We start from the raw sequence: 26,823 nt of genomic DNA on the forward strand, positions 1-26,823 counted from the left end.
ATTCTCTCCCTTCTCCCTCTCTCCAGTGCTTACTCTGTCCATTCTCTCCCTTCTCCCTCTCTCCAGTGCTTACTCTTTCCATTCTCTCCCTTCTCCCTCTCTCCAGTGCTTACTCTGTCCACCATTCTCTTCCTTCTCCCTCTCTCCAGTGCTTACTCTGTCCGTTCTCTCCCTCTCCCTCTCTCCAGTGCTTACTCTGTCCACCATTCTCTCCCCTCTCCCTCTCTCCAGTGCTTACTTTGTCCATTCTCTCCCTCTCTCCAGTGCTTCCTCTGTCCATTCTCTCCCTTCTCCCTCTCTCCAGTGCATACTCTGTCCATTCTCTCCCTTCTCCCTCTCTCCAGTGCTTACACTTTCCATTCTCTCCCTTCTCCCTCTCTCCAGTGTGCTTACTCAGTCAATTATATCCCTACTCACTCTCTCCAGTGCTTAATCTGTCCATTCTCACCCTTCTCCCTCTCTCCAGTGCTTACTCTGTCCATTCTCTCGCCTCTCCCTCTCTCCAGTGCTTACTCTGTCCATTCTCTCCCTTCTCCCTCTCTCCAGTGCTTACTCTTTCCATTCTCTCCCTTCTCCCTCTCTCCAGTGTGCTTACTCAGTCAATTATATCCCTACTCACTCTCTCCAGTGCTTACTCTGTCCGTTCTTTCCCCTCTCCCTCTCTCCAGTGCTTACTCTGTCCACCATTCTCTCCCCTCTCCCTCTCTCCAGTGCTTACTTTGTCCATTCTCTCCCTCTCTCCAGTGCTTACTCTGTCCATTCTCTCCCTTCTCCCTCTCTCCAGTGCTTACTCTGTCCACCATTTTCTCCCTCTCTCCAGTGCTTACTCTGTCCACCATTCTCTCCCTTCTCCCTCTCTCCAGTGTTTACTCTGTCCATTCTTTCCCCTCTCCCTGTCTCCAGTGCTTACTCTGTCCACCATTCTCTCCCTTCTCCCTCTCTCCAGTGTTTACTCTGTCCATTCTCTCCCTTCTCCCTCTCTCCAGTGCTTCCTCTGTCCATTCTCTCCCTTCTCCTTCTCTCCAGTGCTTCCTCTGTCCATTCTCTCCCTTCTCCCTCTCTCCAGTGTTTACTCTGTCCATTCTCTCCCTTCTCCCTCTCTCCAGTGCTTCCTCTGTCCATTCTCTCCCTTCTCCCTCTCTCCAGTGCTTACTCTGTCCACCATTCTCTCCCTTCTCCCTCTCTCCAGTGCTTACTCTGTCCGTTCTTTCCCCTCTCCCTCTCTCCAGTGCTTACTCTGTCCACCATTCTCTCCCCTCTCCCTCTCTCCAGTGCTTACTTTGTCCATTCTCTCCCTCTCTCCAGTGCTTACTCTGTCCATTCTCTCCCTTCTCCCTCTCTCCAGTGCTTACTCTGTCCACCATTCTCTCCCTTCTCCCTCTCTCCAGTGCTTACTCTGTCCACCATTTTCTCCCTCTCTCCAGTGCTTACTCTGTCCACCATTCTCTCCCTTCTCCCTCTCTCCAGTGTTTACTCTGTCCATTCTTTCCCCTCTCCCTGTCTCCAGTGCTTACTCTGTCCACCATTCTCTCCCTTCTCCCTCTCTCCAGTGTTTACTCTGTCCATTCTTTCCCCTCTCCCTGTCTCCAGTGCTTACTCTGTCCACCATTCTCTCCATTCTCCCTCTCTCCAGTGCTTACTCTGTCCATTCTCTCCCTACTCACTCTCTCCAGTGCTTAATCTGTCCATTCTCTCCCTTCTCCCTCTCTCCAGTGCTTACTCTGTCCATTCTCTCCCTTCTCCCTCTCTCCAGTGCTTACTCTGTCCATTCTCTCCCTTCTCCCTCTCTCCAGTGCTTACTCTTTCCATTCTCTCCCTTCTCCCTCTCTCCAGTGCTTACTCTGTCCACCATTCTCTTCCTTCTCCCTCTCTCCAGTGCTTACTCTGTCCGTTCTTTCCCCTCTCCCTCTCTCCAGTGCTTACTCTGTCCACCATTCTCTCCCCTCTCCCTCTCTCCAGTGCTTACTTTGTCCATTCTCTCCCTCTCTCCAGTGCTTCCTCTGTCCATTCTCTCCCTTCTCCCTCTCTCCAGTGCATACTCTGTCCATTCTCTCCCTTCTCCCTCTCTCCAGTGCTTACACTTTCCATTCTCTCCCTTCTCCCTCTCTCCAGTGTGCTTACTCAGTCAATTATATCCCTACTCACTCTCTCCAGTGCTTAATCTGTCCATTCTCACCCTTCTCCCTCTCTCCAGTGCTTACTCTGTCCATTCTCTCGCCTCTCCCTCTCTCCAGTGCTTACTCTGTCCATTCTCTCCCTTCTCCCTCTCTCCAGTGCTTACTCTTTCCATTCTCTCCCTTCTCCCTCTCTCCAGTGTGCTTACTCAGTCAATTATATCCCTACTCACTCTCTCCAGTGCTTACTCTGTCCGTTCTTTCCCCTCTCCCTCTCTCCAGTGCTTACTCTGTCCACCATTCTCTCCCCTCTCCCTCTCTCCAGTGCTTACTTTGTCCATTCTCTCCCTCTCTCCAGTGCTTACTCTGTCCATTCTCTCCCTTCTCCCTCTCTCCAGTGCTTACTCTGTCCACCATTTTCTCCCTCTCTCCAGTGCTTACTCTGTCCACCATTCTCTCCCTTCTCCCTCTCTCCAGTGTTTACTCTGTCCATTCTTTCCCCTCTCCCTGTCTCCAGTGCTTACTCTGTCCACCATTCTCTCCCTTCTCCCTCTCTCCAGTGTTTACTCTGTCCATTCTCTCCCTTCTCCCTCTCTCCAGTGCTTCCTCTGTCCATTCTCTCCCTTCTCCCTCTCTCCAGTGCTTCCTCTGTCCATTCTCTCCCTTCTCCCTCTCTCCAGTGTTTACTCTGTCCATTCTCTCCCTTCTCCCTCTCTCCAGTGCTTCCTCTGTCCATTCTCTCCCTTCTCCCTCTCTCCAGTGCATACTCTGTCCATTCTCTCCCCTCTCCCTCTCTCCAGTGCTTACTCTGTCCATTCTCTCCCTCTCTCCAGTGCTTACTCTGTCCACCATTCTCTCCCCTCTCCCTCTCTCCAGTGCTTACTTTGTCCATTCTCTCCCTCCAGTGCTTACTCTGTCCATTCTCTCCCTTCTCCCTCTCTCCAGTGCTTACTCTGTCCACCATTTTCTCCCTCTCTCCAGTGCTTACTCTGTCCACCATTCTCTCCCTTCTCCCTCTCTCCAGTGCTTACTCTGTCCACCATTTTCTCCCTCTCTTCAGTGCTTCTTCTGTCCATTCTCTCCCTTCTCCCTCTCTCCAGTGCTTCCTCTGTCCATTCTCTCCCTTCTCCCTCTCTCCAGTGCATACTCTGTCCACCATTCTCTCCCCTCTCCCTCTCTCCAGTGCTTACTTTGTCCATTCTCTCCCTCTCTCCAGTGCTTACTCTGTCCACCATTTTCTCCCTCTCTCCAGTGCTTACTCTGTCCACCATTCTCTCCCTTCTCCCTCTCTCCAGTGCTTACTCTGTCCATTCTCTCCCTTCTCCCTCTCTCCAGTGCTTACTCTGTCCATTCTTTCCCTTCTCCCTCTCTCCAGTGTGCTTACTCAGTCAATTATATACCTACTCACTCTCTCCAGTGCTTACTCTGTCCACCATTTTCTCCCTCTCTCCAGTGCTTACTCTGTCCACCATTCTCTCCCTTCTCCCTCTCTCCAGTGCTTACTCTTTCCATTCTCTCCCTTCTCCCTCTCTCCAGTGTGCTTACTCAGTCAATTATATACCTACTCACTCTCTCCAGTGCTTAATCTGACCATTCTCACCCTTCTCCCTCTCTCCAGTGGTTACTCTGTCCATTCTCTCCCTTCTCCCTCTCTCCAGTGCTTACTCTGTCCATTATCTCCCTCTCCCTCTCGCCAGTGCTTACTCTGTCCATTCTCTCCCCTCTCCCTCTCTCCAGTGCTTACTCTGTCCATTCTCTCCCTCTCTCCAGTGCTTACTCTGTCCATTCTCTCCCTTCTCCCTCTCTCCAGTGCATACTCTGTCCACCATTCTCTCCCCTCTCCCTCTCTCCAGTGCTTACTTTGTCCATTCTCTCCCTCCAGTGCTTACTCTGTCCATTCTCTCCCTTCTCCCTCTCTCCAGTGCTTACTCTGTCCACCATTTTCTCCCTCTCTCCAGTGCTTACTCTGTCCACCATTTTCTCCCTCTCTCCAGTGCTTACTCTGTCCACCATTCTCTCCCCTCTCCCTCTCTCCAGTGCTTACTCTGTCCACCATTTTCTCCCTCTCTCCAGTGCTTACTCTGTCCACCATTCTCTCCCTTCTCCCTCTCTCCAGTGCTTACTCTGTCCATTCTCTCCCTTCTCCCTCTCTCCAGTGCTTACTCTTTCCATTCTCTCCCTTCTCCCTCTCTCCAGTGTGCTTACTCAGTCAATTATATACCTACTCACTCTCTCCAGTGCTTAATCTGACCATTCTCACCCTTCTCCCTCTCTCCAGTGGTTACTCTGTCCATTCTCTCCCTTCTCCCTCTCTCCAGTGCTTACTCTGTCCATTATCTCCCCTCTCCCTCTCGCCAGTGCTTACTCTGTCCATTCTCTCCCCTCTCCCTCTCTCCAGTGCTTACTCTGTCCATTCTCTCCCTTCTCCCTCTCTCCAGTGCTTACTCTGTCCATTCTCTCCCTTCTCCCTCTCTCCAGTGCCTACTCTGTCCACCATTCTCTCCCTTCTCCCTCTCTTCAGTGCTTACTCTGTCCACCATTCTCTCCCTTCTCCCTCTCTTCAGTGCTTACTCTGTCCACCATTCTCTCCCTTCTCCCTCTCTCCAGTGCTTACTCTTTCCATGCTCTCCCTTCTCCCTCTCTCCAGTGCTTACTCTGTCCATTCTCTCCCTCTCTCCAGTGCTTACTCTGTCCATTCTTTCACCTCTCCCTCTCTCCAGTGCTTACTCTGTCCATTCTCTCCCTTCTCCCTCTCTCCAGTGCATACTCTGTCCATTCTCTCCCTTCTCCCTCTCTCCAGTGCTTACTCTGTCCATTCTCTCCCTTCTCCCTCTCTCCAGTGCTTACTCTGTCCATTCTCTCCCTCTCTCCAGTGCTTACTCTGTCCATTCTTTCACCTCTCCCTCTCTCCAGTGCTTACTCTGTCCGTTCTTTCCCCTCTCCCTCTCTCCAGTGCTTACTCTGTCCACCATTCTCTCCCCTCTCCCTCTCTCCAGTGCTTACTTTGTCCATTCTCTCCCTCTCTCCAGTGCTTACTCTGTCCATTCTCTCCCTTCTCCCTCTCTCCAGTGCTTACTCTGTCCACCATTTTCTCCCTCTCTCCAGTGCTTACTCTGTCCACCATTCTCTCCCTTCTCCCTCTCTCCAGTGTTTACTCTGTCCATTCTTTCCCCTCTCCCTGTCTCCAGTGCTTACTCTGTCCACCATTCTCTCCCTTCTCCCTCTCTTCAGTGCTTACTCTGTCCACCATTCTCTCCCTTCTCCCTCTCTCCAGTGCTTCCTCTGTCCATTCTCTCCCTTCTCCCTCTCTCCAGTGCATACTCTGTCCATTCTCTCCCCTCTCCCTCTCTCCAGTGCTTACTCTGTCCATTCTCTCCCTCTCTCCAGTGCTTACTCTGTCCATTCTCTCCCTACTCACTCTCTCCAGTGCTTAATCTGTCCATTCTCTCCTTCTCCCTCTCTCCAGTGCTTACTCTGTCCATTCTCTCCCTTCTCCCTCTCTCCAGTGCTTACTCTGTCCATTCTCTCCCTTCTCCCTCTCTCCAGTGCTTACTCTTTCCATTCTCTCCCTTCTCCCTCTCTCCAGTGCTTACTCTGTCCACCATTCTCTTCCTTCTCCCTCTCTCCAGTGCTTACTCTGTCCGTTCTTTCCCCTCTCCCTCTCTCCAGTGCTTACTCTGTCCACCATTCTCTCCCCTCTCCCTCTCTCCAGTGCTTACTTTGTCCATTCTCTCCCTCTCTCCAGTGCTTCCTCTGTCCATTCTCTCCCTTCTCCCTCTCTCCAGTGCATACTCTGTCCATTCTCTCCCCTCTCCCTCTCTCCAGTGCTTAATCTGTCCATTCTCACCCTTCTCCCTCCCTCCAGTGCTTACTCTGTCCATTCTCTCCCTTCTCCCTCTCTCCAGTGCTTACTCTGTCCACCATTTTCTCCCTCTCTCCAGTGCTTACTCTGTCCACCATTTTCTCCCTCTCTCCAGTGCTTACTCTGTCCACCATTCTCTCCCCTCTCCCTCTCTCCAGTGCTTACTCTGTCCACCATTTTCTCCCTCTCTCCAGTGCTTACTCTGTCCACCATTCTCTCCCTTCTCCCTCTCTCCAGTGCTTACTCTGTCCATTCTCTCCCTTCTCCCTCTCTCCAGTGCTTACTCTTTCCATTCTCTCCCTTCTCCCTCTCTCCAGTGTGCTTACTCAGTCAATTATATACCTACTCACTCTCTCCAGTGCTTAATCTGACCATTCTCACCCTTCTCCCTCTCTCCAGTGGTTACTCTGTCCATTCTCTCCCTTCTCCCTCTCTCCAGTGCTTACTCTGTCCATTATCTCCCCTCTCCCTCTCGCCAGTGCTTACTCTGTCCATTCTCTCCCCTCTCCCTCTCTCCAGTGCTTACTCTGTCCATTCTCTCCCTTCTCCCTCTCTCCAGTGCTTACTCTGTCCATTCTCTCCCTTCTCCCTCTCTCCAGTGCCTACTCTGTCCACCATTCTCTCCTTCTCCCTCTCTTCAGTGCTTACTCTGTCCACCATTCTCTCCCTTCTCCCTCTCTTCAGTGCTTACTCTGTCCACCATTCTCTCCCTTCTCCCTCTCTCCAGTGCTTACTCTTTCCATGCTCTCCCTTCTCCCTCTCTCCAGTGCTTACTCTGTCCATTCTCTCCCTCTCTCCAGTGCTTACTCTGTCCATTCTTTCACCTCTCCCTCTCTCCAGTGCTTACTCTGTCCATTCTCTCCCTTCTCCCTCTCTCCAGTGCATACTCTGTCCATTCTCTCCCTTCTCCCTCTCTCCAGTGCTTACTCTGTCCATTCTCTCCCTTCTCCCTCTCTCCAGTGCTTACTCTGTCCATTCTCTCCCTCTCTCCAGTGCTTACTCTGTCCATTCTTTCACCTCTCCCTCTCTCCAGTGCTTACTCTGTCCGTTCTTTCCCCTCTCCCTCTCTCCAGTGCTTACTCTGTCCACCATTCTCTCCCCTCTCCCTCTCTCCAGTGCTTACTTTGTCCATTCTCTCCCTCTCTCCAGTGCTTACTCTGTCCATTCTCTCCCTTCTCCCTCTCTCCAGTGCTTACTCTGTCCACCATTTTCTCCCTCTCTCCAGTGCTTACTCTGTCCACCATTCTCTCCCTTCTCCCTCTCTCCAGTGTTTACTCTGTCCATTCTTTCCCCTCTCCCTGTCTCCAGTGCTTACTCTGTCCACCATTCTCTCCTTCTCCCTCTCTTCAGTGCTTACTCTGTCCACCATTCTCTCCCTTCTCCCTCTCTCCAGTGCTTCCTCTGTCCATTCTCTCCCTTCTCCCTCTCTCCAGTGCATACTCTGTCCATTCTCTCCCCTCTCCCTCTCTCCAGTGCTTACTCTGTCCATTCTCTCCCTCTCTCCAGTGCTTACTCTGTCCATTCTCTCCCTACTCACTCTCTCCAGTGCTTAATCTGTCCATTCTCTCCCTTCTCCCTCTCTCCAGTGCTTACTCTGTCCATTCTCTCCCTTCTCCCTCTCTCCAGTGCTTACTCTGTCCATTCTCCCCTTCTCCCTCTCTCCAGTGCTTACTCTTTCCATTCTCTCCCTTCTCCCTCTCTCCAGTGCTTACTCTGTCCACCATTCTCTTCCTTCTCCCTCTCTCCAGTGCTTACTCTGTCCGTTCTTTCCCCTCTCCCTCTCTCCAGTGCTTACTCTGTCCACCATTCTCTCCCCTCTCCCTCTCTCCAGTGCTTACTTTGTCCATTCTCTCCCTCTCTCCAGTGCTTCCTCTGTCCATTCTCTCCCTTCTCCCTCTCTCCAGTGCATACTCTGTCCATTCTCTCCCCTCTCCCTCTCTCCAGTGCTTAATCTGTCCATTCTCACCCTTCTCCCTCTCTCCAGTGCTTACTCTGTCCATTCTCTCGCCTCTCCCTCTCTCCAGTGCTTACTCTGTCCATTCTCTCCCTTCTCCCTCTCTCCAGTGCTTACTCTTTCCATTCTCTCCCTTCTCCCTCTCTCCAGTGTGCTTACTCAGTCAATTATATCCCTACTCACTCTCTCCAGTGCTTAATCTGTCCATTCTCACCCTTCTCCCTCTCTCCAGTGCTTACTCTGTCCATTCTCTCGCCTCTCCCTCTCTCCAGTGGTTACTCTGTCCATTCTCTCCCTTCTCCCTCTCTCCAGTGCTTACTCTGTCCATTCTCTCCCTTCTCCCTCTCTCCAGTGGTTACTCTGTCCATTCTCTCCCTTCTCCCTCTCTCCAGTGCTTACTCTGTCCATTCTCTCCCTCTCTCCAGTGCCAGTGCTTACTTCTGTCCTTTGTCCATTCCCTCCAGTCTCTGTCCATTCTCCCTCCCTCTCTCAGTGCTTACTCTGTCCACCATTTTCTCCCTCTCTCCAGTGCTTACTCTGTCCACCATTCTCTCCCTTCTCCCTCTCTTCAGTGCTTCCTCTGTCCATTCTCTCCCTTCTCCCTCTCTCCAGTGCTTCCTCTGTCCATTCTCTCCCTTCTCCCTCTCTCCAGTGCATACTCTGTCCACCATTCTCTCCCCTCTCCCTCTCTCCAGTGCTTACTTTGTCCATTCTCTCCCTCTCTCCAGTGCTTACTCTGTCCATTCTCTCCCTTCTCCCTCTCTCCAGTGCTTACTCTGTCCACCATTTTCTCCCTCTCTCCAGTGCTTACTCTGTCCACCATTTTCTCCCTCTCTCCAGTGCTTACTCTGTCCACCATTCTCTCCCTTCTCCCTCTCTCCAGTGTTTACTCTGTACATTCTCTCCCTTCTCCCTCTCTCCAGTGCTTCCTCTGTCCATTCTCTCCCTTCTCCCTCTCTCCAGTGCATACTCTGTCCATTCTCTCCCCTCTCCCTCTCTCCAGTGCTTACTCTGTCCATTCTCTCCCTCTCTCCAGTGCTTACACTTTCCATTCTCTCCCTTCTCCCTCTCTCCAGTGTGCTTACTCAGTCAATTATATCCCTACTCACTCTCTCCAGTGCTTAATCTGTCCATTCTCACCCTTCTCCCTCTCTCCAGTGCTTACTCTGTCCATTCTCTCGCCGCTCCCTCTCTCCAGTGCTTACTCTGTCCATTCTCTCCCTTCTCCCTCTCTCCAGTGCTTACTCTTTCCATTCTCTCCCTTCTCCCTCTCTCCAGTGCTTACTCTTTCCATTCTCTCCCTTCTCCCTCTCTCCAGTGTGCTTACTCAGTCAATTATATCCCTACTCACTCTCTCCAGTGCTTAATCTGACCATTCTCACCCTTCTCCCTCTCTCCAGTGCTTACTCTGTCCATTCTCTCCCTTCTCCCTCTCTCCAGTGCTTACTCTGTCCATTATCTCCCCTCTCCCTCTCGCCAGTGCTTACTCTGTCCATTCTCACCCTTCTCCCTCTCTCCAGTGCTTACTCTGTCCATTCTCTCGCCTCTCCCTCTCTCCAGTGCTTACTCTGTCCACCATTCTCTCCCCTCTCCCTCTCTCCAGTGCTTACTCTGTCCATTCTCTCCCTTCTCCCTCTCTCCAGTGCTTACTCTGTCCATTCTCTCCCTCTCTCCAGTGCTTACTCTGTCCATTCTTTCACCTCTCCCTCTCTCCAATGCTTACTCTGTCCATTCTCTCCCTTCTCCCTCTCTCCAGTGCATACTCTGTCCATTCTCTCCCTTCTCCCTCTCTCCAGTGCTTACTCTGTCCACCATTCTCTCCCTTCTCCCTCTCTCCAGTGCTTACTCTGTCCGTTCTTTCCCCTCTCCCTCTCTCCAGTGCTTACTCTGTCCACCATTCTCTCCCCTCTCCCTCTCTCCAGTGCTTACTTTGTCCATTCTCTCCCTCTCTCCAGTGCTTACTCTGTCCATTCTCTCCCTTCTCCCTCTCTCCAGTGCTTACTCTGTCCACCATTTTCTCCCTCTCTCCAGTGCTTACTCTGTCCACCATTCTCTCCCTTCTCCCTCTCTCCAGTGTTTACTCTGTCCATTCTTTCCCCTCTCCCTGTCTCCAGTGCTTACTCTGTCCACCATTCTCTCCCTTCTCCCTCTCTTCAGTGCTTACTCTGTCCACCATTCTCTCCCTTCTCCCTCTCTCCAGTGCTTCCTCTGTCCATTCTCTCCCTTCTCCCTCTCTCCAGTGCATACTCTGTCCATTCTCTCCCCTCTCCCTCTCTCCAGTGCTTACTCTGTCCATTCTCTCCCTCTCTCCAGTGCTTACTCTGTCCATTCTCTCCCTACTCACTCTCTCCAGTGCTTAATCTGTCCATTCTCTCCCTTCTCCCTCTCTCCAGTGCTTACTCTGTCCATTCTCTCCCTTCTCCCTCTCTCCAGTGCTTACTCTGTCCATTCTCTCCCTTCTCCCTCTCTCCAGTGCTTACTCTTTCCATTCTCTCCCTTCTCCCTCTCTCCAGTGCTTACTCTGTCCACCATTCTCTCCCTTCTCCCTCTCTCCAGTGCTTACTCTTTCCATTCTCTCCCTTCTCCCTCTCTCCAGTGCTTACTCTGTCCACCATTCTCTCCCTTCTCCCTCTCTCCAGTGCTTACTCTTTCCATTCTCTCCCTTCTCCCTCTCTCCAGTGCTTAATCTGTCCATTCTCACCCTTCTCCCTCTCTCCAGTGCTTACTCTGTCCATTCTCTCCCTACTCACTCTCTCCAGTGCTTAATCTGTCCATTCTCTCCCTTCTCCCTCTCTCCAGTGCTTACTCTGTCCGTTCTTTCCCCTCTCCCTCTCTCCAGTGCTTACTTTGTCCATTCTCTCCCTCTCTCCAGTGCTTCCTCTGTCCATTCTCTCCCTTCTCCCTCTCTCCAGTGCATACTCTGTCCATTCTCTCCCCTCTCCCTCTCTCCAGTGCTTACTCTGTCCATTCTCTCCCTCTCTCCAGTGCTTACACTTTCCATTCTCTCCCTTCTCCCTCTCTCCAGTGTGCTTACTCAGTCAATTATATCCCTACTCACTCTCTCCAGTGCTTAATCTGTCCATTCTCACCCTTCTCCCTCTCTCCAGTGCTTACTCTGTCCATTCTCTCGCCTCTCCCTCTCTCCAGTGCTTACTCTGTCCATTCTCTCCCTTCTCCCTTTCTCCAGTGCTTACTCTTTCCATTCTCTCCCTTCTCCCTCTCTCCAGTGTGCTTACTCAGTCAATTATATCCCTACTCACTCTCTCCAGTGCTTAATCTGTCCATTCTCACCCTTCTCCCTCTCTCCAGTGCTTACTCTGTCCATTCTCTCGCCTCTCCCTCTCTCCAGTGGTTACTCTGTCCATTCTCTCCCTTCTCCCTCTCTCCAGTGCTTACTCTGTCCATTATCTCCCCTCTCCCTCTCGCCAGTGCTTACTCTGTCCATTCTCACCATTCTCCCTCTCTCCAGTGCTTACTCTGTCCATTCTCTCGCCTCTCCCTCTCTCCAGTGCCTACTCTGTCCACCATTCTCTCCCTTCTCCCTCTCTTCAGTGCTTACTCTGTCCACCATTCTCTCCCTTCTCCCTCTCTCCAGTGCCTACTCTGTCCACCATTATCTCCCTTCTCCCTCTCTTCAGTGCTTACTCTGTTCATTCTCTCCCTTCTCCCTCTCTCCAGTGCTTACTCTTTCCATGCTCTCCCTTCTCCCTCTCTCCAGTGCTTACTCTGTCCATTCTCTCCCTCTCTCCAGTGCTTACTCTGTCCATTCTTTCACCTCTCCCTCTCTCCAATGCTTACTCTGTCCATTCTCTCCCTTCTCCCTCTCTCCAGTGCTTACTCTGTCCATTATCTCCCCTCTCCCTCTCGCCAGTGCTTACTCTGTCCATTCTCACCATTCTCCCTCTCTCCAGTGCTTACTCTGTCCATTCTCTCGCCTCTCCCTCTCTCCAGTGCTTACTCTGTCCACCATTCTCTCCCCTCTCCCTTTCTCCAGTGCTTACTCTGTCCATTCTCTCCCTTCTCCCTCTCTCCAGTGCTTACTCTGTCCATTCTCTCCCTTCTCCCTCTCTCCAGTGCCTACTCTGTCCACCATTCTCTCCCTTCTCCCTCTCTTCAGTGCTTACTCTGTCCACCATTCTCTCCCTTCTCCCTCTCTCCAGTGCCTACTCTGTCCACCATTATCTCCCTTCTCCCTCTCTTCAGTGCTTACTCTGTCCATTCTCTCCCTTCTCCCTCTCTCCAGTGCTTACTCTTTCCATGCTCTCCTTCTCCCTCTCTCCAGTGCTTACTCTGTCCATTCTCTCCTCTCTCCAGTGCTTACTCTGTCCATTCTCTCCCTTCTCCCTCTCTCCAGTGCTTACTCTGTCCATTCTCTCCCTTCTCCCTCTCTCCAGTGCTTACTCTTTCCATTCTCTCCCTTCTCCCTCTCTCCAGTGTGCTTACTCAGTCAATTATATCCCTACTCACTCTCTCCAGTGCTTAATCTGTCCATTCTCACCCTTCTCCCTCTCTCCAGTGCTTACTCTGTCCATTCTCTCGCCTCTCCCTCTCTCCAGTGGTTACTCTGTCCATTCTCTCCCTTCTCCCTCTCTCCAGTGCTTACTCTGTCCATTATCTCCCCTCTCCCTCTCGCCAGTGCTTACTCTGTCCATTCTCACCATTCTCCCTCTCTCCAGTGCTTACTCTGTCCATTCTCTCGCCTCTCCCTCTCTCCAGTGCTTACTCTGTCCACCATTCTCTCCCCTCTCCCTTTCTCCAGTGCTTACTCTGTCCACCATTCTCTCCCCTCTCCCTTTCTCCAGTGCTTACTCTGTCCATTCTCTCCCTTCTCCCTCTCTCCAGTGCCTACTCTGTCCACCATTCTCTCCCTTCTCCCTCTCTTCAGTGCTTACTCTGTCCACCATTCTCTCCTTCTCCCTCTCTCCAGTGCCTACTCTGTCCACCATTATCTCCCTTCTCCCTCTCTTCAGTGCTTACTCTGTCCATTCTCTCCCTTCTCCCTCTCTCCAGTGCTTACTCTTTCCATGCTCTCCCTTCTCCCTCTCTCCAGTGCTTACTCTGTCCATTCTCTCCCTCTCTCCAGTGCTTACTCTGTCCATTATCTCCCCTCTCCCTCTCGCCAGTGCTTACTCTGTCCATTCTCACCATTCTCCCTCTCTCCAGTGCTTACTCTGTCCATTCTCTCGCCTCTCCCTCTCTCCAGTGCTTACTCTGTCCACCATTCTCTCCCCTCTCCCTTTCTCCAGTGCTTACTCTGTCCATTCTCTCCCTTCTCCCTCTCTCCAGTGCTTACTCTGTCCATTCTCTCCCTTCTCCCTCTCTCCAGTGCCTACTCTGTCCACCATTCTCTCCCTTCTCCCTCTCTTCAGTGCTTACTCTGTCCACCATTCTCTCCCTTCTCCCTCTCTCCAGTGCCTACTCTGTCCACCATTATCTCCCTTCTCCCTCTCTTCAGTGCTTACTCTGTCCATTCTCTCCCTTCTCCCTCTCTCCAGTGCTTACTCTTTCCATGCTCTCCCTTCTCCCTCTCTCCAGTGCTTACTCTGTCCATTCTCTCCCTCTCTCCAGTGCTTACTCTGTCCATTCTTTCACCTCTCCCTCTCTCCAATGCTTACTCTGTCCATTCTCTCCTTCTCCCTCTCTCCAGTGCATACTCTGTCCATTCTCTCCCTTCTCCCTCTCTCCAGTGCTTACTCTGTCCATTCTCTCCCTTCTCCCTCTCTCCAGTGCTTACTCTGTCCACCATTCTCTCCCTTCTCCCTCTCTCCAGTGCTTACTCTGTCCATTCTCTCCCTCTCCCTCTCTCCAGTGCTTACTCTGTCCATTCTCTCCCTCTCTCCAGTGCTTACTCTGTCCATTCTCTCCCTACTCACTCTCTCCAGTGCTTACTCTGTCCATTCTCTCCCTACTCACTCTCTCCAGTGCTTACTCTGTCCATTCTTTCCCCTCTCCCTCTCTCTAATGCTTACTCTGTCCATTCTCTCCCTTCTCCCTCTCTCCAGTGCATACTTTGTCCACCATTCTCTCCCCTCTCCCTCTCTCCAGTGCTTACTTTGTCCATTCTCTCCCTCTCTCCAGTGCTTACTCTGTCCTTTCTCTCCCTTCTCCCTCTCTCCAGTGCTTACTCTGTCCACCATTTTCTCCCTCTCTCCAGTGCTTACTCTGTCCACCATTCTCTCCCTTCTCCCTCTCTTCAGTGCTTACTCTGTCCACCATTCTCTCCCTTCTCCCTCTCTCCAGTGTTTCCTCTGTCCATTCTCTCCCTTCTCCCTCTCTCCAGTGCTTCCTCTGTCCATTCTCTCCCCTCTCCCTCTCTCCAGTGCATACTCTGTCCACCATTCTCTCCCCTCTCCCTCTCTCCAGTGCTTACTTTGTCCATTCTCTCCCTCTCTCCAGTGCATACTCTGTCCATTCTCTCCCCTCTCCCTCTCTCCAGTGCTTACTCTGTCCATTCTCTCCCTCTCTCCAGTGCTTACACTTTCCATTCTCTCCCTTCTCCCTCTCTCCAGTGTGCTTACTCAGTCAATTATATCCCTACTCACTCTCTCCAGTGCTTAATCTGTCCATTCTCACCCTTCTCCCTCTCTCCAGTGCTTACTCTGTCCATTCTCTCGCCTCTCCCTCTCTCCAGTGCTTACTCTGTCCATTCTCTCCCTTCTCCCTTTCTCCAGTGCTTACTCTTTCCATTCTCTCCCTTCTCCCTCTCTCCAGTGTGCTTACTCAGTCAATTATATCCCTACTCACTCTCTCCAGTGCTTAATCTGTCCATTCTCACCCTTCTCCCTCTCTCCAGTGCTTACTCTGTCCATTCTCTCGCCTCTCCCTCTCTCCAGTGGTTACTCTGTCCATTCTCTCCCTTCTCCCTCTCTCCAGTGCTTACTCTGTCCATTATCTCCCCTCTCCCTCTCGCCAGTGCTTACTCTGTCCATTCTCACCATTCTCCCTCTCTCCAGTGCTTACTCTGTCCATTCTCTCGCCTCTCCCTCTCTCCAGTGCCTACTCTGTCCACCATTCTCTCCCTTCTCCCTCTCTTCAGTGCTTACTCTGTCCACCATTCTCTCCCTTCTCCCTCTCTCCAGTGCCTACTCTGTCCACCATTATCTCCCTTCTCCCTCTCTTCAGTGCTTACTCTGTTCATTCTCTCCCTTCTCCCTCTCTCCAGTGCTTACTCTTTCCATGCTCTCCCTTCTCCCTCTCTCCAGTGCTTACTCTGTCCATTCTCTCCCTCTCTCCAGTGCTTACTCTGTCCATTCTTTCACCTCTCCCTCTCTCCAATGCTTACTCTGTCCATTCTCTCCCTTCTCCCTCTCTCCAGTGCTTACTCTGTCCATTATCTCCCCTCTCCCTCTCGCCAGTGCTTACTCTGTCCATTCTCACCATTCTCCCTCTCTCCAGTGCTTACTCTGTCCATTCTCTCGCCTCTCCCTCTCTCCAGTGCTTACTCTGTCCACCATTCTCTCCCCTCTCCCTTTCTCCAGTGCTTACTCTGTCCATTCTCTCCCTTCTCCCTCTCTCCAGTGCTTACTCTGTCCATTCTCTCCCTTCTCCCTCTCTCCAGTGCCTACTCTGTCCACCATTCTCTCCCTTCTCCCTCTCTTCAGTGCTTACTCTGTCCACCATTCTCTCCCTTCTCCCTCTCTCCAGTGCCTACTCTGTCCACCATTATCTCCCTTCTCCCTCTCTTCAGTGCTTACTCTGTCCATTCTCTCCCTTCTCCCTCTCTCCAGTGCTTACTCTTTCCATGCTCTCCCTTCTCCCTCTCTCCAGTGCTTACTCTGTCCATTCTCTCCCTCTCTCCAGTGCTTACTCTGTCCATTCTCTCCCTTCTCCCTCTCTCCAGTGCTTACTCTGTCCATTCTCTCCCTTCTCCCTCTCTCCAGTGCTTACTCTTTCCATTCTCTCCCTTCTCCCTCTCTCCAGTGTGCTTACTCAGTCAATTATATCCCTACTCACTCTCTCCAGTGCTTAATCTGTCCATTCTCACCCTTCTCCCTCTCTCCAGTGCTTACTCTGTCCATTCTCTCGCCTCTCCCTCTCTCCAGTGGTTACTCTGTCCATTCTCTCCCTTCTCCCTCTCTCCAGTGCTTACTCTGTCCATTATCTCCCCTCTCCCTCTCGCCAGTGCTTACTCTGTCCATTCTCACCATTCTCCCTCTCTCCAGTGCTTACTCTGTCCATTCTCTCGCCTCTCCCTCTCTCCAGTGCTTACTCTGTCCACCATTCTCTCCCCTCTCCCTTTCTCCAGTGCTTACTCTGTCCACCATTCTCTCCCCTCTCCCTTTCTCCAGTGCTTACTCTGTCCATTCTCTCCCTTCTCCCTCTCTCCAGTGCCTACTCTGTCCACCATTCTCTCCCTTCTCCCTCTCTTCAGTGCTTACTCTGTCCACCATTCTCTCCCTTCTCCCTCTCTCCAGTGCCTACTCTGTCCACCATTATCTCCCTTCTCCCTCTCTTCAGTGCTTACTCTGTCCATTCTCTCCCTTCTCCCTCTCTCCAGTGCTTACTCTTTCCATGCTCTCCCTTCTCCCTCTCTCCAGTGCTTACTCTGTCCATTCTCTCCCTCTCTCCAGTGCTTACTCTGTCCATTATCTCCCCTCTCCCTCTCGCCAGTGCTTACTCTGTCCATTCTCACCATTCTCCCTCTCTCCAGTGCTTACTCTGTCCATTCTCTCGCCTCTCCCTCTCTCCAGTGCTTACTCTGTCCACCATTCTCTCCCCTCTCCCTTTCTCCAGTGCTTACTCTGTCCATTCTCTCCCTTCTCCCTCTCTCCAGTGCTTACTCTGTCCATTCTCTCCCTTCTCCCTCTCTCCAGTGCCTACTCTGTCCACCATTCTCTCCCTTCTCCCTCTCTTCAGTGCTTACTCTGTCCACCATTCTCTCCTTCTCCCTCTCTCCAGTGCCTACTCTGTCCACCATTATCTCCCTTCTCCCTCTCTTCAGTGCTTACTCTGTCCATTCTCTCCCTTCTCCCTCTCTCCAGTGCTTACTCTTTCCATGCTCTCCCTTCTCCCTCTCTCCAGTGCTTACTCTGTCCATTCTCTCCCTCTCTCCAGTGCTTACTCTGTCCATTCTTTCACCTCTCCCTCTCTCCAATGCTTACTCTGTCCATTCTCTCCCTTCTCCCTCTCTCCAGTGCATACTCTGTCCATTCTCTCCCTTCTCCCTCTCTCCAGTGCTTACTCTGTCCATTCTCTCCCTTCTCCCTCTCTCCAGTGCTTACTCTGTCCACCATTCTCTCCCTTCTCCCTCTCTCCAGTGCTTACTCTGTCCATTCTCTCCCCTCTCCCTCTCTCCAGTGCTTACTCTGTCCATTCTCTCCCTCTCTCCAGTGCTTACTCTGTCCATTCTCTCCCTACTCACTCTCTCCAGTGCTTACTCTGTCCATTCTCTCCCTACTCACTCTCTCCAGTGCTTACTCTGTCCATTCTTTCCCCTCTCCCTCTCTCTAATGCTTACTCTGTCCATTCTCTCCCTTCTCCCTCTCTCCAGTGCATACTTTGTCCACCATTCTCTCCCCTCTCCCTCTCTCCAGTGCTTACTTTGTCCATTCTCTCCCTCTCTCCAGTGCTTACTCTGTCCATTCTCTCCCTTCTCCCTCTCTCCAGTGCTTACTCTGTCCACCATTTTCTCCCTCTCTCCAGTGCTTACTCTGTCCACCATTCTCTCCCTTCTCCCTCTCTTCAGTGCTTACTCTGTCCACCATTCTCTCCCTTCTCCCTCTCTCCAGTGTTTCCTCTGTCCATTCTCTCCCTTCTCCCTCTCTCCAGTGCTTCCTCTGTCCATTCTCTCCCCTCTCCCTCTCTCCAGTGCATACTCTGTCCACCATTCTCTCCCCTCTCCCTCTCTCCAGTGCTTACTTTGTCCATTCTCTCCCTCTCTCCAGTGCTTACTCTGTCCATTCTCTCCCTTCTCCCTCTCTCCAGTGCTTACTCTGTCCACCATTTTCTCCCTCTCTCCAGTGCTTACTCTGTCCACCATTCTCTCCCTTCTCCCTCTTCAGTGCTTACTCTGTCCACCATTCTCTCCCTTCTCCCTCTCTCCAGTGTTTACTCTGTCCATTCTCTCCCTTCTCCCTCTCTCCAGTGCTTCCTCTGTCCATTCTCTCCCTTCTCCCTCTCTCCAGTGCATACTCTGTCCATTCTCTCCCCTCTCCCTCTCTCCAGTGCTTACTCTGTCCATTCTCTCCCCTCTCCCTCTCTCCAGTGCTTACTCTGTCCATTCTCTCCCTTCTCCCTCTCTCCAGTGCTTACTCTTTCCATTCTCTCCCTTCTCCCTCTCTCCAGTGTGCTTACTCAGTCAATTATATCCCTACTCACTCTCTCCAGTGCTTAATCTGTCCATTCTCACCCTTCTCCCTCTCTCCAGTGCTTACTCTGTCCATTCTCTCGCCTCTCCCTCTCTCCAGTGCTTACTCTGTCCATTCTCTCCCTTCTCCCTCTCTCCAGTGCTTACTCTGTCCATTATCTCCCCTCTCCCTCTCTCCAGTGCTTACTCTGTCCATTCTCACCCTTCTCCCTCTCTCCAGTGCTTACTCTGTCCATTCTCTCGCCTCTCCCTCTCTCCAGTGCTTACTCTGTCCACCATTCTCTCCCTTCTCCCTCTCTTCAGTGCTTACTCTGTCCACCATTCTCTCCCTTCTCCCTCTCTCCAGTGCTTACTCTTTCCATGCTCTCCCTTCTCCCTCTCTCCAGTGCTTACTCTGTCCATTCTCTCCCTTCTCCCTCCCTCCAGTGCTTACTCTGTCCACCATTCTCTCCCTTCTCCCTCTCTCCAGTGCTTACTCTGTCCGTTCTTTCCCCTCTCCCTCTCTCCAATGCTTACTCTCTCCATTCTCTCCCTCTCTCCAGTGCTTACTCTGTCCATTCTTTCACCTCTCCCTCTCTCCAATGCTTACTCTGTCCATTCTCTCCCTTCTCCCTCTCTCCAGTGCATACTCTGTCCATTCTCTCCCTTCTCCCTCTCTCCAGTGCTTACTCTGTCCATTCTCTCCCTTCTCCCTCTCTCCAGTGCTTACTCTGTCCACCATTTTCTCCCTCTCTCCAGTGCTTACTCTGTCCACCATTCTCTCCCTTCTCCCTCTCTCCAGTGTTTACTCTGTCCATTCTTTCCCCTCTCCCTCTCTCCAGTGCTTACTCTGTCTATTCTCTCCCTTCTCCCTCTCTCCAGTGCTTACTCTGTCCATTCTCTCCCCTCTCCCTCTCTCCAGTGCTTACTCTGTCCATTCTCTCCCTCTCTCCAGTGCTTACTCTTTCCATTCTCTCCTTCTCCCTCTCTCCAGTGTGCTTACTCAGTCAATTATATCCCTACTCACTCTCTCCAGTGCTTAATCTGTCCATTCTCACCCTTCTCCCTCTCTCCAGTGCTTACTCTGTCCATTCTCTCGCCTCTCCCTCTCTCCAGTGCTTACTCTGTCCATTCTCTCCCTTCTCCCTCTCTCCAGTGCTTACTCTGTCCATTATCTCCCCTCTCCCTCTCTCCAGTGCTTACTCTGTCCATTCTCACCCTTCTCCCTCTCTCCAGTGCTTACTCTGTCCATTCTCTCGCCTCTCCCTCTCTCCAGTGCTTACTCTGTCCACCATTCTGTCCCCTCTCCCTCTCTCCAGTGCTTACTCTGTCCATTCTCTCCCTTCTCCCTCTCTCCAGTGCTTACTCTGTCCATTCTCTCCCTTCTCCCTCTCTCCAGTGCCTACTCTGTCCACCATTCTCTCCCTTCTCCCTCTCTTCAGTGCTTACTCTGTCCACCATTCTCTCCCTTCTCCCTCTCTCCAGTGCCTACTCTGTCCACCATTCTCTCCCTTCTCCCTCTCTCCAGTGCTTACTCTGTCCATTCTCTCCCTTCTCCCTCTCTTCAGTGCTTACTCTGTCCACCATTCTCTCCCTTCTCCCTCTCTCCAGTGCTTACTCTGTCCATTCTCTCCCTTCTCCCTCCCTCCAGTGCTTACTCTGTCCACCATTCTCTCCCTTCTCCCTCTCTCCAGTGCTTACTCTGTCCGTTCTTTCCCCTCTCCCTCTCTCCAATGTTTACTCTCTCCATTCTCTCCCTCTCTCCAGTGCTTACTCTGTCCATTCTCTCCCTTCTCCCTCTCTCCAGTGCTTACTCTGTCCATTCTCTCCCTTCTCCCTCTCTCCGGTGCTTACTCTGTCCATTCTCTCCCCTCTCCCTCTCTCCAGTGCTTACTCTGTCCATTCTCTCCCTTCTCCCTCTCTCCAGTGCTTACTCTGTCCATTCTCTCCCTTCTCCCTCTCTCCAGTGCTTACTCTGTCTATTCCCTCCCTTCTCCCTCTCTCCAGTGCTTACTCTGTCCATTCTCTCCCTTCTCCTTCTCTCCAGTGCTTACTCTTTCCACGTCAGTGCGGATGGACAGATGCAGCCAGTTCCTTTCCCTCCGGATGCCCTGCTGGGCCCGAGCATCCCACGACATGCCCGTCAGATCCACACTCTGAACCACGGAGAGGTGGTGTGTGCCGTCACCATCAGTACCTCCACACGCCACGTCTACACCGGCGGCAAGGGCTGTGTCAAGGTGTGGGACATCAGCCAGCCTGGCAGCAAGAGTGCCATGGCCCAGCTCGACTGTCTGGTGAGTGGACACACACTTTAAAAGGCTTAACCAATAATATTGCTTGTTTTGCCGGTCCAATACACATGTTCTCTCTTCACACCAATCAGAACAGGGATAACTACATCCGCTCATGTAAGATTCTCCCTGATGGGCGGACCCTCATTGTTGGAGGCGAGGCCAGCACGTTGTCAATCTGGGACTTGGCCACACCTACTCCCCGCATCAAGGCAGAGTTGACGTCTTCTGCTCCGGCCTGCTATGCTCTGGCCATCTCCCCTGACAACAAGGTCTGCTTCTCCTGCTGCAGCGACGGAAACATTGTAGTCTGGGACCTGCACAACCAGACCCTGGTCAGGTAAGAGGAGGAGGTGGTTAGGAGGGGTATAGGGGGGAAACATCATGGTTTGTGACCTGCACAACCAGACACTGGTCAGGTAAGAGGAGGAGGATGAGGTGGTTAGGAGGGGTATAGGGAGAGATATCGTAGTCTGGGACCTGCACAACCAGACCCTGCTCAGGTAAGAGGAGGAGGAGGAGGTGGTTAGGAGGGGTATAGGGAGAGATATCGTAGTCTGGGACCTGCACAACCAGAGCCCCCGGTCAGGTAAGAGGAGGAGGAGAGAAGGATGAGGAGAATGTTAGGAGGGGTATAAGGGGAGATATCGTAGTCTGGGACCTGCACAACCAGGCCCTGGTCAGGTAAGAGGAGGAGGAGAGGAGGATGAGGAGAAGGTTAGGAGGGGTATAGGGAGAGATATCGTAGTCTGGGACCTGCACAACCAGAGCCCCTGGTCAGGTAAGAGGAGAGGGAGAGGGTAGGGCAGGAAAGAAGAGCAGAGGATAGGGGGAGGAGAAAGCAGGTAGGGGTTTACTGTATAGACTATGGATTACATCTGAATGGCTAGGTGTTGATGTGATCTTCATGCTACCCAGGCAGTTCCAGGGTCACACTGACGGGGCCAGCTGTATTGACATCTCCAACGATGGGACCAAACTGTGGACGGGGGGGCTGGACAACACAGTACGCTGCTGGGACCTGAGAGAGGGACGACAGCTGCAGCAGCACGACTTCACCTCACAGGTACTGATGGAACACCTGAGACATTGTGCGATTAGCTTAGACTAGCTAAGACCAGCTCAGTAGTGCCTTTATGAGAAGCACTGCACCTGTTTAATATATGATACATATCAGCCTCTATATCAGACCAGACACTGTTTCTCTCTGTTCTATCACATCACTGTTTGCACATCTTCATATTTCTGTCACAGTAGGGCGCTAGAGCACTGCCAAAAGTCTGAGCGCCAGAAATTGACATGTGCAGGTGTACATATGTAATTATTGCTGGCAAATATTAAGTTACAAGTTTGCGAATTCAATTTCAACTACAACTACTTTTTTCATGATCGTCAGTTACTTGGATACCTGCCGGGCTTCGACCTGTTGTTTACAAAGTTTTATTTTGTTCATAAGTGTTTGTGTCAACCTGCTGACAGCTAGCTAACTAGGTTGCAATGGAGCACGCATCGCTTGGAATAGCTAATAAACAGTTCCAGCGCTGTAGAAGCTGTGTTTATTACGCTTTTGTCTGGGACAATATTGACAATCCGGAGTTTCAATGCGGCAATTGTTTGCTTGCGTAGGATTACACGAATGAGGTGGCTATCCTTAGCAAGCAAATTTCAAGTCTGTGTGAACTTATGGGGAAAACACACATTGGAACTTTCTCGTTCTCAGCTCATGTGGCTGGATGTAGCTCGGGCTTAATGGATGTATCCCTGCCTTGTCATCTGTCCCTATCCGAATTGCCTGTGCTACCTGGAACTTGCCTGCCAAGGAAGTCGTCTCCGTCTGCTTCTCCTCTTCCATAGTGGAGTAGACAGAGAACAGCAAGACGATTGTTCCAATCATCGCTGGGCCCATGTCACAAGTCGTGGAAACCGAAGGCAGCGGCATGCTGCTAAGCGGACTGGAGTGTCTGGGAGAGGTCCGGAGCAGATTCACATGAGGAATATCTACTCCGCCCTGGTGCCTGATCTACCTGCGCCTTTATCGCTGGGACTGCCTGTGTCTGCGACGGCTGGACCTATCGCTGGTAGCTGTGGGAGGTCTGGACCTATCGCTGGTAGCTGTGGGAGGTCTGGACCTATCGCTGGTAGCTGTGGGAGGTCTGGACCTATCGCTGGTAGCTGTGGGAGGTCTGGACCTATCGCTGGTAGCTGTGGGAGGTCTGGACCTATCGCTGGTAGCTGTGGGAGGTCTGGACCTATTGCTGGTAGCTGTGGGAGGTCTGGACCTATCGCTGGTAGCTGTGGGAGGTCTGGACCTATCGCTGGTAGCTGTGGGAGGTCTGGACCTATCGCTGGTAGCTGTGGGAGGTCTGGACCTATCGCTGGTAGCTGTGGATGAATGCTATCCTGCTTCTCCTGGGCCCGTGAAAGGTTCCACAAATTGTGTGAGGGGTATAAATGGGCGTATTTCTCCATCTCCTTCTCCGGCCATTGTATTGGGCAGTTAAATGGTGAGAAATGTCTCAGTCCCTGGAGCAAAAACGGATACAGGACATCAATAATCTGCTCCCAAACATTTTAAACCAGTGTCAGGAAATTGAGTCTATCATAGTTCATGTGGGATTCAATGACATTATAAAGGGCAGCTCAGAACGCTGAAAATTAGTTTTTAAAAACTGATGGGGTCTCTGACACCAACGAACGCCCCATAATATCTGGCCCTGTGCCTTCCCTAAATCGTGGCATTGAATGTTTCAGACTTTTATCCCTCCATAACTGGCTACGTGACTATTACAAGTCTGTGGGTGTAACATTTGACCATTTTGATACCTTCTGGAAAGCTTGTTTTATAAGGAGGATGGGATCCATCCAAATCATCTGGGTTCCTGGATCCTGTTACTGTTGAAGTAATATGGCCACATGTTAATCTGCCTCACCTAAAGCCCTTTTTGGTGGAAAGCTGCTATAGACCACCAAGTGCTAACAGTCAGTATCTGGATAACGTGTGAAATGCTTGATAATGTATGTGATAAACAGATAGGTATATTTTCTGGGTAATTTAAATATTGACTGGCTTTCATCAAGCTGCCCACTTAAGAAAAAGCTTACAACTGTAACTAGTGCCTGCAACCTGGTTCAGGTTATCAATCAACCTACCAGGGTAGTTACAAACAGCCCAGGAATGAAATCATTAACATGTATGGATCACATCTTTCCTAATGCTGCAGACATTTTCTGTAAAGCAGTATCCAAATCCATTGGATGTAATGCTCACAATATAGTTGTCCTAATATAGTGTAAAATACGTTTTGTAGTGATTGATATGTTGATGTAAAGAGTATTTGTTGGTCTGTAGTGTGTAATGAGGAACAACCAGACACTGCACTTGACACATTTATGAAATTGCTTATTCCAGTTGCTAATATGCAATCATTAAGAAAATGACTGTAAAAACTGTTAAATCCCTGTCGATTGATGAGGAATTGACAAATAGTATGGTTGAGAGGGGTGAGGCGAAAGGAATGGCAAATAAGTCTGGCTGCGCAATCAGTTGGCAAATGTATTGGCAATTTGAGAAATCCTGTGAATAAACTGAATACAAATAAACTATACTATGAAACAAAGATGCATTATATAAAGAATGATAGTAAAAATCTTTGTAGCACCTTAAATTTAGGGCAAAAACGCAAACTCCACTCCATCATTTCTTGAATCAGATGGCTCATTCATTACAAAACTCACTGATATTGCCAATTACTTTAATTATTTTTTTTCATTAGCAAGATCAGCAAATTTAGGCATGACATGCCAGCAACAAACGCTGACACTACACATCCAAGTATAACTGATCAAATGATGAAAGACAAACATTGTTATTTAGAATTTTGTAAAGTGAGTGTGGAAGAGGGGAAAATGATTGTTGTCTATCAACAATGACAAGACACCGGGGTCTGACAACTTGGAGGGAAAATTACTGAGGATATTAGCGGGCAATATTGCCACTCCTATTTACCACATCTTCAATCTTAACCTACTAGAACGTGTGCGCCCTCAGGCCTGGAGGGAAGCAAAAGTAATTCAACTACCCAAGAATAGTAAAGCCCCCTTTGGTTGGCTATTTGAGCCAGTAAACAGCCTGTTACCAACCCTTAGTAAACTTTGGGAATAATTTGTGTTTGACCAGATACAATGCAATTTTACTGTAAACAAATTGACAGCCTTTCAGCACGCTTATAGGGAAGGACATTGATCGAAGCCTCTCCAACATAAACCAGGTCAAATCAGGAATTCCCCAGGGCAGCTGTCTAGGCCCCTTACATTTTCAATCTTTACTAATGACATACAACTGGCCTTGAGTAAAGCCAGTGTGTCTCTGTATGCAGATGACTCAACACTATACACGTCAACTACTACAGCGAGTGAAATCACTGCAACACTTAACAACGAGCTGCAATTAGTTTCAGAATTGGCAGGGAATAAGTTAGTTCTAAATATTTCAAAACTAAAAGTATTGTATTTGGGACAAATCATTCACTAAACCTCAACTAAATCTTGTAGTAATTAATGTGGAAATTAAGAAAGTTGAGGTGACTACTGCTTGGAGTAACCGTATCAAGACACAAAGTGAGACCCAAATGCAGGCACAGGAGGCAGATGGTTGGAGTCTTACAATGTTTATTAATCCAAATTGGAAGGCAAGAGAATGGTTGTGGACAGGCAAAAAGGTCAAAACCAGATCAGAGTCCAGGAGGTACAGAGTGGCAGTCAGGCTCGTGGTCAAGGCAGGCAGAAAGTACCCTCCTGCCTGACCAAAGTCCAGAAACAGGCAAAGGTCAATACCGGGAGGACTAGAAAAAGGAGGAAAATGCAAAAAGGAGGAGAATGGGGAAAACGCTGGTTGACTTAGAAACATACCAGACGGACTGGCACAGAGAGACACAGGGATAAATACACTAGGGAAAATAAGCTACACCTGCAGGGGGTGGAGACAATCACAGGGACAGGTGAAAGATCAGGACGTGGCAGTACCCCCCCAGGGATGCCACCTGGCGTCCTACCTGTGCACATACCTGGCTGACCGGGATGTCGACGGTGGAAATCGGCGATGTGGGCCAGGTCCAAGATGTCTTTAGCAGGAATCCAGCACCTCTCCTCTGGGCCATAACCCCACCAGTCAACCAGGTACTGGAAACCCCTGCCCTGGGGTCAAACCTTCAGGAGGCGTCTCACTGTATATACTGGCTGGCCACCGATAACCTGGGGGGAGGGAAGGGCCTGGAGACAGAAAACAAAGGACAGTGAGACTCAGGCTTAATCCTAGACACATGGAAGGTAGGGTGAATACGGAGGGTACGGGGTAACACAAGACGACAGCAGTGGAACTCAGGACTCTGGAGATGGGAAAATGACCAATGAACCGGGGAGACAGCTTGCGGGACTCTACCTGAAGGGGCAGATCCTGAGTGGAAAGACATACCCTCTGCCCAATGCGGTAGCGGGGAGCTGGGGTCTGGCGATGGTCCGCTTGTCGACGATGCCTGGTTGGTCTTGAGAATAGCCGCCCTGGCTCTTCTCCAGGTACGTCGACAGTGGTGGACAAACATCTGAGCAGAAGGTACACTGACCTCCTGATCTGGTTCAGGGAAGAGTGGAGGCTGATACCCCATAGAGCACTCGAAAGGGGAGAGTCCCGTGGCAGAACTGGGAACAGTGTTCCGGGTATACTCCATCCAGACCAGTTGACGGCTCCAGGTAGTGGGGTTAGTTGAGACCAGGCACCTTAAGGTGGTCTCCAGGTCTTGGTTGGCTCGCTCCAACTGATATTAGAAACGTTAGTTTGGGGATGGAATCCAAATGACAGGCTGGCTGACGACCCAATAAGGGTGCAAAATTCCTTCCAGAACTGAGACGAAAACTGAGGACCCCGATCGGATAACATGTCTACCAGGAGTCCATGGATCCGGAAGACATGCTGCACCATAAGCTGGGCTGTCTCCTTGACAGAAGATAGTTTGGGGAGAAGGTGGCCTCGTAGAACCGGCCGACTACCGTCAGAATGACAGTGTTGACATCAGTCGGAGGGAGCCCAGTGACAAAGTCCAGAGATGTGAGACCAGGGACGACGAGGAACCGGTAGTGGCTGCAGGAGGCCAGAAGGAGCTTGCCGTGGAGTCTTGTTTTGAGCACACACAGTATGCGGTGACGAAGGCACTATTGGCGGCCAATGTGCGAAAGTCCACTATGTAGTCTGCCACATTATGGGAGTTTTGACATAAGTCAAGGAGTTTGCTGGCCGCCTTTCTCCCGGATACCGGAAACTT

The 26,823-nt window shown here is 51.0% G+C and overlaps 1 pseudogene; it reads left to right on the plus strand.

The window, feature by feature from the left end:
* The window catches only part of LOC123997056, a 107,922-nt pseudogene that overhangs the window by 66,396 nt on the left and 14,703 nt on the right, over positions 1-26,823 (plus strand).

Source organism: Oncorhynchus gorbuscha, linkage group LG15 (assembly GCF_021184085.1).
Source record: "Oncorhynchus gorbuscha isolate QuinsamMale2020 ecotype Even-year linkage group LG15, OgorEven_v1.0, whole genome shotgun sequence".
Classification (NCBI taxonomy): domain Eukaryota; kingdom Metazoa; phylum Chordata; class Actinopteri; order Salmoniformes; family Salmonidae; genus Oncorhynchus; species Oncorhynchus gorbuscha.